We start from the raw sequence: 15,090 nt of genomic DNA, 5'->3' as shown, positions 1-15,090 counted from the left end.
ATCAGACACAAGACAGACACAAATGCTGGGAATGAAGGATGCAATACTTGTGAGCTCAAACGATAAATAAGGGAAAGAATGATTCCAAGAGAGAATGTGTTTCTTTTTTAAAAGGAAAAAACCTTCATCGTTCCCTTTCACAGCATGACAATATCCCAGTATTGTCCCCCAAACTGACAAGAATTATCAGTTAACAGCATTTTATAACTTATTTTCATATTGAAAATCACACACAATACCAAGATAACACAAGCTTAACTACCAAGATAACACTAGCATAAAACAATTCAATACCCTGTATCTCAGCCAAAGCAGTTAACTACACCTCTGTGTATAATGTTACACATTTTATTCCCTTGAAGGCAGCTTACACATCTATTTCCAAGTCTAACATGTAGGAAAAGAATGAAACACCAATTTCCATGCTTTACAAAATAAATGGAGCCAGGCAGCAACAGCTCAGAAGCTGTAACTGAACAAAAATGTACATCCCAACCTACCCATAGAGTGAGAGCACGTTCCTGGGGCACATTCCGTCTCTGACACTCACTTCACACACTGCTGTGAGGTGTCAGAAGGAAGAAAACTGCAGGTACCCATTTAGACTTCCTGCAGGAGCAGCTCTAAGAGTAACCAGCAGTCCATGCTTCCAACCATGTGCAGTGCTGACAGGGGCAACTGGAGGAACCTTGTGTCCTGCCCTTTCAATCCACTATTAACTGAGTATCCAAAACCAGCTGTCACAGATACAAACCAGTCAACTTCACCAAGTACAGTGCAGTTACAACTAGTCTTTAACTTTTAAAAGCTATGATTTGTTCAAGAAATCTTATCATGAACATGTAGAAGAGTAAAAATTTATTGCTTTGGGATATTTTTTCCAAAATTGTAAAGAAAAAGCACATGTAATAGTGATTTTCATGACAACAACAAGCATGCAGAGCCTCTAACCTCAAAAACAGCTTGGCATACATAATCTTTCCTATTTGAAAGGATTTTGTTCCTTCGTTTTGTAGTCCTCAACAGAATTCAGAGCAGGATGAGCTGTCCTCTTCCTGATGATCACAACCTGAGAAAAAATACCATAAGCCAGTAATTCTTAATACAGTGGCAAATTTTACACTCCCATGACAGCTTCTAAAAAGTCTGTGACATTCACAGCTTTGGCTTTTTCATATCCAAATTGTATGCAACAGACACAGAATATGAAATTAGGGCTTGTAACTCCAGGAGTGCTATTAACTTAATAAAATCCAGATTAAAAGTGAATAGCCAGCTAGATATTTCAAAGCCATTTATAAGCACCAAACTGCGAAGTAACTGAGACACCCATCAAAAGCACCTAACCAAGATAAGCACACAAGCATTCCAGTTACAGAATGAAGTAATAAGCAATTTCCCCCCCCTTAAAAAAAGCACTACGCCAACACTCCACATGCAATGAGAATTGACTGCTCCCAAATCTTGATAAGTATAATTAACCTTCATAACCCTGTCTTTGGCCCTGAAGAGTAAACCTGAATTCATCTTGAAAACCAATTAAAATGCTAAGCAGTCTGCCTACTTTGGGACTGGAGAATAGCATTCACTCAAAAAAAAAAGCATAGTACAATTGTCTCCTTAGACACCTTCAAGGATCTGTTAGCTGTTTCAGTAAAAACTGTAATTCATAAATAAACCACATTTTAACAAGGACTCAAAAATTCTTCAATTCTTCATGAAGATCCTGAAACATTTAAGATTTATGAAGGCAAAATCAAAGGTTTAACAGAAAAAAACAGCCATAGAAACAAAAGATAAAGATGATCTAGGTGGGCTATGAAGTTTGATTTTGCCTTTTCATGCTATCTTTAACAACAGATATTAATTGTACAGTGCCATTTCCATTCAAAGAGCTTAACTTTGTTCTCCCCAGTAAGGTACATTCATTCATTCTGCCTTTTAGATTGACTACTGACAAGGAAATCTACTTATAATTTATGTCACCCAACCTGCTTTTTTCATGTCTGCCATTTTTAAATTAGCACAACAACTAGACAGGCAGAAGGAGCTGGAATTCTCATTTTTCTTTCTAACTTCTTCTTTCCTACATCATAGATATTTCCTCTTACACAAAAAATTCCACATGCCTACTTGCCATGAAATTTAGATGCATGTGACTCTGTGACTATCACATTTCTTTTTGTAACTTTATTTGTTCAACAGAAGGAAAGGTAGGTAAAGTGATTTCTGATTTTCTAGTGAACTGGAGCTGATTTTATAGTAACTATCCAGTTTTAACATCAGAATTTTGTTTCCAGTGATATATTCCAGTGTTATATTTTAGTATAACTTCTGGAGTTCACTACTGGAGTTCAGAGTGGCATTAATTACTTTTTCTTCCCCATTATAAATTTATTTTTAAATATACACAGTATAGCTGCTTAACAGGCATCTGTTTGAATATTTAAACAAGCCTAAATTAGCTCTTCATTTTGAAAACAGGTCCTTTATGCGGTGGCTGAAAGTCAGAATCATCTTCATGTCAAGATAAGGCGTATTTCAAGCCTTATAACTTCCAAGGAGCTCTCTTGCTGCTGTCCAGTTATCCTTGACAGTGCTGTAGATGGCAGTATTTCACAGAGCTCACCTCCCTGCCCTAACCTGGGGCTAAGGACTGCAGAACAGGGAATGCACTGTGAGGGTGCTTCAAGAATCTTCAGTTCAAGCATTTCCACAACATACCATACACAGTAAGAAAGTATGCAAAATGCTTTAATTTGAAAAGCAACCCTCTCAGATGATTAAAGAAATGTACCATAATGCCAGTCAAACAAAAATGTTAAGTTACCACAGGTGAGATCATCCTTAAAACAGAGATCCACAATAAACTGTTCCCATGCATAGGATCTGAGACACTCAGACATTTCATTTCAGATTACCAAAATAAAACCAAGTTCTCCGTAGTAACCTCATATTCCTGACTAGAAGGTGCAGTTCTAGTGCAGGTGGGTACATCTGGATCACCTGGGCTTTCACTTTACTTGAAATTGGGGCACTTTCAGAAAATAATAGCCTGCACAGGACATCTCAGTTTCACACTAAGATACAGTTCTAGTCTGTCAGCAACACACTTTCCACATGGAACTCCCCCCCAAGAGCACTCACTTTTGTCTGGAGGCTGATTGTTCACATCACGATGTGCACGGCACAAGCTTCACAGGAATGAGCTACCACTCACTCCTGGAAAACATAAGTAACATGGATCCAAGTATATATATATAGCCTTGACTTCCAATTCCCTTTCTTTCTAAAATTTTAGCAGGAGTTGACAAAAGCAAAGTATGCTGTATCCCATTGCTACAACCCTTAGGTGTTCTGCTGCACATGCCAGAAGCAGATTGAGGAGCAAACTGTGCAAATCCCATGCCACCATGGGTGGCTTCACATTATTTCGCAATGGGTAGAAAAATTACTCAATCACTAGCAAGTCAGTAGCTTTAGGAACCACCACAACAGCAATTTCAATGCTCCCCCAGAAAATTCATCTCCTAGCTGTCAGCCTCATTATGCATCTCAAGCAAAGTACGTAACACTAGCTCCCAGCATACCGAGCATGCAAGCCTGTCTTTGTAATGCTCACGAATCAGAATTCACAGGAGTCTAGCATTTCCATTCCTTAGGATGAAGGACAGCCTGCTGAAGATCAAAATTACTATCTTTGCTACTCAGCAAAACATTTGCTGGGAACTAGAAGATGCATGAGACACCAGAAATAGTGATGAAGGAGGAGCAGAAGCCAAGACACAATGTTGGCCTCACTAACCTAGGAAATGAATTCCAAGGCTGTAATGGAGGGCAGACTGATACCACTGCATTCCACCAGAGTATCATCAGTAGGGCTCTTAAAAGTGTTGGTCAGAGCAAATAAATTTACGCTGATAACAACCTCCCTGGACTCAGTTCTGGGAGGAGCAGAGTATTACTAATTTTGCTTTATAGCTTATGCTTGCAGTAATTTGTTTGAGGAGGGAGGAGATGTTGACATAGGCACCTGAACTGCAGCTTCTCCCACACTGTTACAATAGCATGATCTTGGCAAGGCAAGCAGCAAACTCTGCCATGCATGGGATTCAAGTAGAGACATTTAAAATTTCACAACTGCAAAATATTCATGCATCATGCAAGCCTCCATCCGTGAACACGTGTATTTTTCTCCAGAGAAAGTGAAGCAAAGCACAAGAATATAGACAAACACTGCTAGGTTTCTGAATTGCTAAGACAGGCAGGACAGCAACAAAGAAGAAAAAAACAAATATGCTACTATATGCTTAAGTGAAAGGAGAGAGAGGTGCATGGGGCTAAAGATAAAAGTATTATGGACATAGAATAAAGCTGGGACAGAGAAAAGATGTTGAGAATCGTCAGACAATTATAACCGAAACAGTTAATGACACAGAGCCATCACCTGAAAGATGACTACAGCAGGACAAACATGGAGATAAATGCATTTTTTTTAAATCACAGAATAAATTTCAAGCAAACATGACCCTGCAACAGGATGGTGACTAAGGCCACCAGAGCTCACGTGGGCTTTCGTTCAGTACTGATGGCAACAGCAGCATTGTGTCACAAGAAGAGGACAGATGCTAAGTGGAGTTGGAAAACTGAACCTATTACACCTGCGAGTGGTAATAAAAAAGCCTCATCATTTCTTTTCTTCTCCCCCACCACTCAACTCTTGGGACCCTTGACACTGGAGAAGGGAGTGAGGATTCAGTGAGAGCTTTCAGACTGAGTGTAAAACCCTGGTAACATGCACACCTTCCTTCACTCAGGTCCTTTTCTAAGACTTCACAAGAAACGTGTTTAGCAGCTACTTTTTGCTCCTCCACAATTTCCCATCTGGGCTGCCCTGCTGCAGAACACACTGTGCAGATTGCAGGTGGTCAGCTACAGCAAGTTACAAGTCATTAAAACACCATCTGCTCCCTGACAAAAACAACAACAACAACAAAAAAACCACAAACAAACAAAAAAAAACCAAAAACCAAAACAAAACAAAACCAACACATCCCTTTCTTCCTTCCCTCCATCCGAAAGTCTACAGACAGAGGTGCAAATTCAAACACCATCTCTATGAAGGCACTAAACTATATTCAGAAAATTATTCTATAAGCCAAGACCTTGCTTCCACAACATTTCCCCCAACACCTTAAAGCCAAATGAATCACAACAGATGCTACTCATTTGGACAACCCAAGCTTCTTAAACCTGCATTTGTAAGACAGAAATATCTGCTAAACAAGCAGTTTATGTTTTAATCACTTACAAGAAACTAACAGTCAAAAAACCCCCAACCAAACCACACCACAAAAAAACCACCAAGTTGTTTAAATGAAATTGTTAGCTAACACTGGAAACTAATGCATTTTTTTAAACCCACAGAAATATCTAGAAAATGCCTACAATGAATCACAGTCCAAATTTACTTGTGATACCTCAGACATGTTTCAGCCATCACTTTTAAACACTGTACATTGAGATCAACACCAGGACGCTCCCACTCTAATTTCCCTTTCCTGTTCCTGGGCTGCCAGCACAAATGCTTTTTTACATATTAAATTCACAAAAGGTCAACTGCCAGATAATATTCCATATACAGAATTTTAAAAAAGTTATAACTCATTGTCTTTAGTTCTTAAGAACAATACACAATGAAGTTACCCTTAACACTGTTCTCTTAAAATGCAACAAGCCTTAGCTTCCTGAAGTTTAAAATTAAACCCAAAGCCCAAAAGAACCAGCAGTTTGAAAAGCCTGAGCCTCCTGCTGCTACACAGCAATACCAAGAGACCACTGTGTTACAGAAAAATTACCGGTCTCTTCTTCCAAAAGCAGACTAAGCCATCTAATTTTTCTGCTGGATCTTCATCAGCCTGATCCATAAGATGCTGTTGCAAGTTCTGATGAAGAAGACAGGAAGATATGATTTTTAACTGTTCACAGCATGAGAAGTGTCATGCTGGTAAGCATTTCAGATGCATGATGAATTCTTGTACCTGTAATAAGAGGAAGGAGTCCACAAATTATTATCCAGAATAATTCAGGAACAGAGTTCAGAAATAAATCCATGTAAAGGAAAAAAGAACAAATATGCAGGAAGATAGGCAAAGCTACATCTACAATATATTTGTCTGAGATTCCTATTGGCAAATATTCAATCTACATAAGATATAAAGATAAATAATTTCTTCTCTTTTTGAATGAAAGACTACTCATGATACTGTGAAGCATTCACAGAATACAGCAACTAAAACAGTACAGTTCAATGTTGACTTTTGCCTTATTCTGTTCATGCCTCAATTCTATCTATGCTGCTAATATGGCAGTTAATAAGATGGAGATTACTTCAGTATATTTACAGTAAGAGATAACACAAGTCCTGTTTATAAGTAGGTTATATTTACAAAGAATCTCTCAATCACGGAGGAAAGTGTCTTAAGATAAACAAAAAAATCCAGTTTTCTTCATGTCATGAAGAAAGATGAAATATAATTTGATAACTGATAAAATAAATAGTAAAAACAAGTGTATTAGAGTTCTTTTCTGGTCAATTAGTAACAAAAAATAAATAACTATACTCAACAAATGGTACAACATGCAGCCATCGATTTCTTAAGCTTGAAAAATAACCACCACCTACCAGATCTTTAACCTTCTTTCTGACACAGATCAAGCTCTGTTTAGGAAGAAGGCAGAGATCAACACTAAGATATACAAGGAAACTTTTAAGTCTTCAGTAGACAGATATTGTTTATAAGCCAAAAACAGGGGGGAAAGTACAAAAGCTTGTTTTAATTCAACAAGAATGTGTCTCTGAACACCAAAGTAGCACAATTTGTAACATGTGATCTAACAGTGACCAGAGCAGAGGTCTTCTACAAATTTAAAAAGAAAGCAAAGCAAAACCACCAAAAAACAAGCCCTCTCAGACCACAAGCCTCATTTCCTTACACAAGTTCTTAGTTTACATAAGAAGAAAGTATGTTTCCCTGCTCCAAGCTGACAACCAGAGCTGATGACACTGAAAAAAACTGATTATTGAGCTTCAAAGAAGAATATTCCTGTTAGCGCATGGAGACAAATATTGAGCGGTGTTCTTTGAAGCACTGACAGTAAGTGGGTATAGTTAATATTTAAATAAAGTAGCAGACATGGTACAGATCCATCTGTACACTCTTTCAGGTTCATTTTTTGCCAGTTTTTCTTTCACTTTATAGGGCAGCTCCCTGTTCTGCATTCTACCTTGATTGGCATGTATAAACTTTCTGCTTGGTGCTGCTTTGCCTTAGTAGACTTTTTTTTTTAATCAAAGGAGAACTTTTTTCATCAAGGAAGAACATTCATTCTTGTTGATGATTTCAGAATTGTGTCTTAAAAATTCTGCTTACCCTCAGTAATTTTGCATGCTCTTTAAATAGATGGAATTATAATTTCTGTAGAGGAAATGCTTTCTGCTTGCCAGTATCCCAGGCCTCAAGTCCATGCTTTCCTCTGATGACTTTCCATCCCACATCTTTTAGTGTAGCTGTTTGCATTAAGGCTTATCCTGACCCTTTTCAAGGCTTGCAATCTAGAATCAAAGTAGTGTTTTTAAAAACAGCAAGCAGTAAATCTTTATAGGTAGGTTAGTGTGGGGTCCTCAATTCTGTGTACAAAACAAGATCCAAATGTTAGCTTATTGGCTTCTCTGCACAATCAAAGAGTACATTTCAATTACTGATGAGAAATTACAAAATTTTGATTTCAGCAGAGGAAATATGTGCTGTAACATAAATCTTCCAGCCTCCAACAGATCATAACAGACAGCCCAGTAAGACCCTTAGCATTAGAACTGTAACTTTTTATGTATTGTGCACATTCGATTTAGAATTTTTTTTTTAAAGACATTAATTGAAGCAAAGAGATACCTTCAAAGTCTGCAATTTGCATCATACAGATAAGCCAAATTGCTTTACTTATCCATACCAAGAACTTTTTTTCTAAAGGAGGCTGCAAATAAGATGAAGGACTGCAGGTCACAGCTGCCCCGACTGTTGTGTTAGGCTGAAGATGTAGCTGGGAGCCCTGCACTGAGATTTGCCAGCTAGCAGTTCACAGGAGGTTATCTCTTTCTAATGTATTGCTAGGACACTCTTTCCTATGCAAATATATACATGTACACATGCAAATTATGTTCTACAGGTTCAGCAAGTCCTTGCAGTAAAGCAGATACCACACAGCCCATGTATCACATCCAGACAGCACGCACCACTGCCTGAGTAACACGGGCAAGCACATCACTTCAGGAAGAGAAAAAAATAAACCCTCCTCCAGGCTAGTACTCCTTCACAGTGTCTGACCTATCTGAACAGAATATAAGGGTCATTCAGGTCTTGTATTGGGAACAAGGTCTACAAGAACAAATTTCCGTATCAATATTAATTGATCGTATCCTCTTCTAAAACTATACTCCCCTGAAAAAGCTAAGTCACAGTTAGTCAGATGGTGCCTAGAGCTACAAGAAGTCAGACAGAAAATTCCCTTCAGCACTTTAATGGTGATTTTTGTAGGAGACCAAGGCAGAAGACAGATGGTAAGTATCCAGTGAAATTGGAACAGGTAATGTAGTTGGAACAGCAGACAAAGCAGACAGGTCATATCTCACAAGAAAAAGCAGTAATCCCAGATGTCTTTTCCTCAATAAAGCTAGCAAGAAGGAGGCCCTCACCTTCCTAATTACACAGAAAAAATGGACTGAAGAGAAGCAAAAAGGCCATCTCAACATTGGCAGAGAAGATGTCATTAGGTTAGGAAAGTGATGCAAGTGGTCTTCACTCACAAAAGATACCCCTCCATTAGTAATGTGCACATTACATCCACTTCAATTATGTTAGATATCAGCTACAAAAAGCATGGCCAGATGTTCAGTGACACTACACTAACCCTATCTGCTACTTTAGGTAAGAATTTAACAGTATTCCTCAATCCTCCTCCTTTCCCTGTCCTTCACATTACTGTAACTTTTGTGACATTGTCTGAATTGGAAAAGTGTATTATCAGGGACAAAAATCAGAAGGCAATATAACAGAAGCACAAAGCATTCATTGTAAGGTCCCCCATAAGAAATGGAAAGAGCAGAGGAGCAGATTTCTTATTCAGAGAATCATTCATGATCAGCCATCAGGAGAGCTGGAAAATATGCAAGCCTAAAAACTAATATTGATACAGAAATTTCTTCTTGTAGACCTTGACCTTTGGCTCCCCAATACAAGACCAAAATGACTTCTCCTGTTGCAGAGACCTCTCTCTTCACCTCCCAAAGAGGAAGAGAGCTTTAAGAATAATGAGCATTAAGAGAAGAGAGCATGCCTGCATTATCTTCTGCTGCAGCAAAATCAGTTACTCAACTGTACAGTCATACTAGCAATATTTAACATTTTCCAAAATTACATTGTCTGGCACACTATACCCACAATAAATGTATGGTGGCTGTATAGTACATGTAACAAACCCACTGAGATGAGTCAAAGCCAAATTTTCTTTCCATTTGTCCCAGGTTTACAGTGCAGACTATTAACCAAGTTTAGCTGGTATATAATATCTCCATGTGGCAATATTGTCCAGAAGGAGAACAAGCTATTAGAAACAATGAATTTACACCAAGCTGATGCCTATTTATGGCCCAAGTCTACAGAACTTCTTTGCAGTTTTCCCTCTCAATCACACTAGCTGTTATTTGACATCTTCAACAAATAATACTTAAGCTTTTATTTTATTTAACTCTGCATCTAGACAAACTATGTTTCCTGCAGATGTGGATTAAACATATTCATAATTACTCAAACACTCAAAAAAAAAACCTAAAAAAAAAAAGGAGCAATAGCTGTGCCACTTCCAAGCCTTGTCACTTTCATCTTATTAATGTTTCAACTCAGAACAACTCCTCTGTTTCTAGAACTGGTATACTAGAAAAAGTTAACACTTCCCTTAGGTACCAATCTGATGTCTTTGGATACCTTATTCCATATTTCTGCATGGACTATGCATTAACAGAATCATCATGTTTCAAGTACTTAAAATACATATCCTTTTTTTAAAGTTACCCAGTCTTCTTTGTAAAAAAATCCAGTAATCTTGAGTGTCCAATAGTCCCTCAAAAAGTGCAGCAGAGCAGCTTCCAAGACTTGTGGAAAAAAGATAACACTAACATTACTCAGAGTATTCAACTTCTACCAAAAAAATTGAATTATACATCCACCTACTGGGGAAAAGAGCACTTGGTTGACTTCACAGGTACTCTTCACCTGGAAATGACCACAGCCTGAAACAAAGCAGTTCCGGGGGTTCACACCACCTCCACCCAGCACCACTCCTACAATTTACATTTAGTTTAGCTCCCAGTTGTAACTCTATGGAGGCAGCGTTCAGTAAAGCAGACAAATGCAGTTTCACGTTCAGCAGCCATGGTGTAGATGGCAAGGAGTCGGCACGACTGACATGTTCCTACACAGGAAGCACAAGGATTATCTGTGCCCATCTGTAAAGCAGGAGATGCACCCACGGTAAACTGCCTAAGAACAAATAAATTACTCCATCAAGCAGGTAAGCTGCCTCATTTCCATACTGCACATGTGAGGGTGGGGATGAGGGAGAATAAAAAGTGGTTCACTCTTAAAAGTCAGGCCCAAGTAATACAGACTGCATTATATGCATTGCCGTAACACATCTGCTTAGACCAAAACATTTTCCTTGCATTATGTAATCAATTGCACTGCTCTAAATGGATATCTAAACTGGCTCAGTTCTGTTCAGAGACACAAATAAACTTGTTCTTGTGATTGCTTTCCACTGGAAAAAGTACTGAAAGAAATTATCACAAGAACTCTGATTACATCAAAAGCCTTGTAAGAGAGCTCTTATTAGACAAAGGTAAAGTCATGCAAGGAAGGAGACCTTCTACAGCCATGTTAAATATTTGATTTTGTATTTGCGATGTATTTAGAGTTTCAGACAAACTCTAGTATGTTTCAGTCCCTCTCCCAGACTAGTTCTCCAGTGAGGAACAATAGGAAACCTGCTCTCCTGGTACAGTATGGTGCTGCTGTACGTGAGTCCCACAGCTGACAAACAACAAACTGCAGTTTATGCAGACTCACTGCTTTAATGCCTAAACAATATCCTAGCTATCCCTTCTGTGCTAAAGAACAGTATTCGACTATGGCAGCATAAAGGTTCACAAGTTGCACCAAAACCTCCACTGCAAATAAACTGCCTCCTCTTCTCCTGGCAGCACCAGCATCCCACCGCACAAAGAACAAAACTCCTACCCGGCTCCTCTCCACCACCCGTCCCCACACACATTGCAGGTCTCTCGGGCAGCCACCTCTGAGACAAGACTGGAAGGAACAGCTTGCACAGGGGGTGGCAAACTTGGGATTTATTCTGAAAGCTTCATGCAGCTGTGAACAGTATTTTTCCCTAACTCCAGTCATACACTCTACATTATTTTCATCCCCTGCAGAGACAAACCATGCCATGGCCTGGTTCAAAGAAAAAACAGTGACCCATAAGCAGCTATTTACACTAGAACCAAACATGCAAGAAAGAAAGAAAAAATATGCTATTGAGTACTGAAAAGAGCTTATATGCATCACCACGTATCCTCATACCAAGTCACCTTTTCTACTACACTGCAACCAGACCAGGGAAACTACTGTTTCAAGTTTCTCAATTCAGTGCCATTTAAGGAATATCTAATCACAGATTTACTGCATTACCACACTTCTTTTTAAAGCCTGCAAAGATTGCAAGACCACAAAATATGAATATATTAACTAAAAAATTAGGTCAATGCAATATCAAAGCAAATGTCACCCATATTTTACCTAAAAAAAAGTATCAACTTTGCCCATAAAGGATGCTATAATTATAAAAAAAATTTCCACATGAAATTTCAAGCAAATGAACTTGCTGCGTACCTGGCCAAATGTCTCATGAATCTTTGTATGTCAAACTTCACCTTTAGAATAAAGCCAGGAATCTTTTATAATTCATGAACTTGACACCAACTAAATCCATAATTTGCTTTCACAAATCTTATATCAAGAATATGACTCTCTTTTCAAGTATCACTATCCAGTTACAAGCAATAAATTGTTTGCCTTAACTCTCCAAATCATCTCTAAGAAATACAACATCTAAAGAACATTTTGGAGGAAAAATATGCCAATCACTGAGACGTGGCCCTCTTAGATAGTTAGAAAAAGACCTACTGTACATGAGACAAAGCCTGGTTTGGAATGACACTTCTGCTGGCTGAAGAGTCACATGAACCATTCATGGGTGTTATTCATTACTTTGGGGTGGAATGTATCCTTTAATTTATTAAACCTTGGGAATTCTTAGGAATAGATAAATAATGCCCAAGCCACAGTCAAGAACCCAACTCTGTTTACTAGACCACCTGCTTACTATCAGCTTTAAACATGTGAATTCTAAAAACACCCACTTATCTTCTGATGTGTAATTCCTTAAATAGCTAAAACTGTCAACCAAAAAAATGTCTCCCTACAACAAGCATGCTTCCCTAAGTTGAGCAAGAATACTCAATTAAATAAAAATTTTTTCACATGTTTAAATGACCAGTATTAAACCCGCACTTCCAAGTCCAAGCCTATTCAAAAGAAACTCACTGGTCTTTTGAAATTACCTTCAAAATACCATGGCTTCTGTTTGCAGGCAAGAAAAAGATGACTCTGGAAGGAAACATGCTGGTTTTCCTTATCTCAACTGAATAGTCATATTAACAGCTTCTGCAGTACTGCAACACCAACACTGGGTGACAGGATTAATGCACTGGAAAATGTCTGAACATACAGATAGCATGTGAGCTAGCTCAAGCTTAGATGCAATGAGAACACTTTCAAACAGATGAATGAACGGTTAAATGGAAAAAAGGAAGATGAGATACACACACTCCTATATTGTGTCAAAGTCAATGTGACCTTAAGAACTTCCAGAGAGACAGATGTAGCATTTTTAGAGGATAAATGATCAGTGCCGTACCCTGTGCTGAGGGAACAAGCTCAGATAAAACCTTACATCCACAATTAAGAATGTGAAGAAAACGAGGTTTATTTATTCCTCTCCTAGCACCAGAAGTCCAAGCTATTTCCCGAAAATGAAAATCTTACTTCCCAAATGCCTCTTACCATCTGTCAAGCAGTTTTAGCTGTTCTCAAGAGGCTTCTTATGCTACTCTACATGTTACATCTGCAACAGATTTCCTTCTTGTAGAGTACAGATGGAATTAAACACTGTTTTATAACAAATATAGCAAAATACTGCTCCAGATTTCAATTGTGTACAATCCAGGACCAGTCACTCTGAATAAAACGCTTTTAACATATCTGCTGGTAATCAGTGGCCTATTATGAACACCATTTCCCGAACTTCACATGCTGCATTTACAGGATTCAACACTCTACAGAAGCCTTCCTTTTAAAAGTCAGTATTAGTCTTCAGAACATCAAGCTCCACCAAGCTCTCTACCACGATATGAAATTACCAAAATGAGACAAATCACCAGGAAAGCATGCAATTTGCTGTTCCCGCAAGCTGGACAAGCATATGTTTTAAGATAAAGCTACACAGAGCTGCTCCTACTGCATCTAAACTGATGGAGTTTCTTATGCAGGGAAACTACCTCCTTGATCAGATGCTAATTCATAAAAAAATCTCCAAAACAATGCAGATTCTCCAAGTCCAGGGTCCAAATTAGTCCACAAGGCAGCAACGCTATATCTCCTCTAGTAATTATCAATGCCATGAAGTATTAATTTTTCAAAGTTGGTAACTTATTTTTTCTAATTTCTGGTTACTAGACCTTCTAATAACTAGAAATCTTGTGCAAGTCACACTCGTCTCAATATTTGTTCACACACTCTCAACAGAAGCAAGAGCCTTACAAAGCCCTTCACATAGCTCCAGCTTCAAACCCACGGTATGACCCTGCATTAGTGGGAAAGCTGCAGGCAGCAGAGGGAAGGAAGGGAACTATTGACCAGCTGAAGCTAAACACAGAGGTTATCAACTTTATCCAAAAGAGAAGAGAACAGCAAAAGAAATCGCTCAAGCAAAACTCAGAGACAGTCCTCTAAACTGAATCAAAGGCTTTGGGAAAAACATTTTTTGTTGCTGTGGGATTTTTTTGTTGGTTGGGTTTTTTTCAACAAAACAAATGACCAAAACTGTGCCCATAATTTCTTCTGTCTTAAACAGATATATACTTCTGAACTGTATTAGCATCAACCACCTGTTCTAACAGAAGCTAATTGCAACTTCTGTCTAACAAAACAGAAAAGATTAACTAATCCAACATCATTATGACCACATCAGAACACTGGGGGGGAGGGGGGGGGGGGGAAGCCAAACAGTAAAGGCAGTTCACTCAGGAAATCATCTAAAGAATCGTGTGACACTTTTTAACTTCCTCACCAATTCAACAAAACAGTCTAGGCAAAGAACTACTCTGCTTCACTCTTCCTGTAGAAACAGTGACTACACAAATATCTCCCTCAAAAAGGTTTCTGCTACTGCTTCTCTGCTTCCCAACTGTACATCTGCCATAGAAGCAAGATCTTCATTAACAGAATACTCTATCATGAACCACAATTTGCCTGACCAAGATGTTCACATTACAGTTTGGAGAATAGGATCATCAACTTCTGTGTTTGTACTACTTTAATTACATTATACAGACTGGAGAAAACCCATACTTGTAGAGAGTAGGACTATGCTATTTTTTACAGCTATCACTACTTCTTCACTGAAGGTCTTTTTCTGTTTTCCTTCACACTCCATTTTGTTGAAAAATAAAAATTGTTATTCTGTGTTTAATCATAAATTTGAGTAATGTAGAGCTTTATGCATGTTCATTAAAAAGAAACAAACAGAACTAAAACAAACCGCATTGCTTGGCCCATTGGGAAGTCTTAAGTATACAACATTATGTAATTTCTCCAACAAATTTATTTTCTGTTCTGAAACAGAAGACCAAGACAATAA

The 15,090-nt window shown here is 38.3% G+C and overlaps 1 protein-coding gene across 8 annotated transcripts in view; it reads right to left on the bottom strand.

The window, feature by feature from the left end:
- Positions 1–15,090, bottom strand: part of OSBPL8 (oxysterol binding protein like 8) — an 85,440-nt gene that overhangs the window by 67,751 nt on the left and 2,599 nt on the right. For 2 of the 8 annotated variants that reach the window (XM_082280516.1, XM_082280512.1), the window contains exons 2-3: positions 3,148–3,222; positions 952–1,069 (exon numbers count right to left, since the gene is read on the bottom strand). The exons of 5 other annotated variants lie outside the window; for them this stretch is intronic. The gene's annotated coding sequence lies outside the window, so the exon portion shown is untranslated. The remainder of the gene's footprint in view (positions 1–951; positions 1,070–3,147; positions 3,223–15,090) is intronic. One more of the 8 variants, XM_082280513.1, reaches the window with a different exon arrangement.

This window comes from Coloeus monedula (assembly GCF_965178545.1).
Source record: "Coloeus monedula genome assembly, chromosome: 4".
Lineage (NCBI taxonomy): Eukaryota > Metazoa > Chordata > Aves > Passeriformes > Corvidae > Coloeus > Coloeus monedula.
The sequence above is the reverse complement of the archived record's forward strand: the minus strand, read 5'-3'. Positions and strand labels throughout refer to the sequence as shown.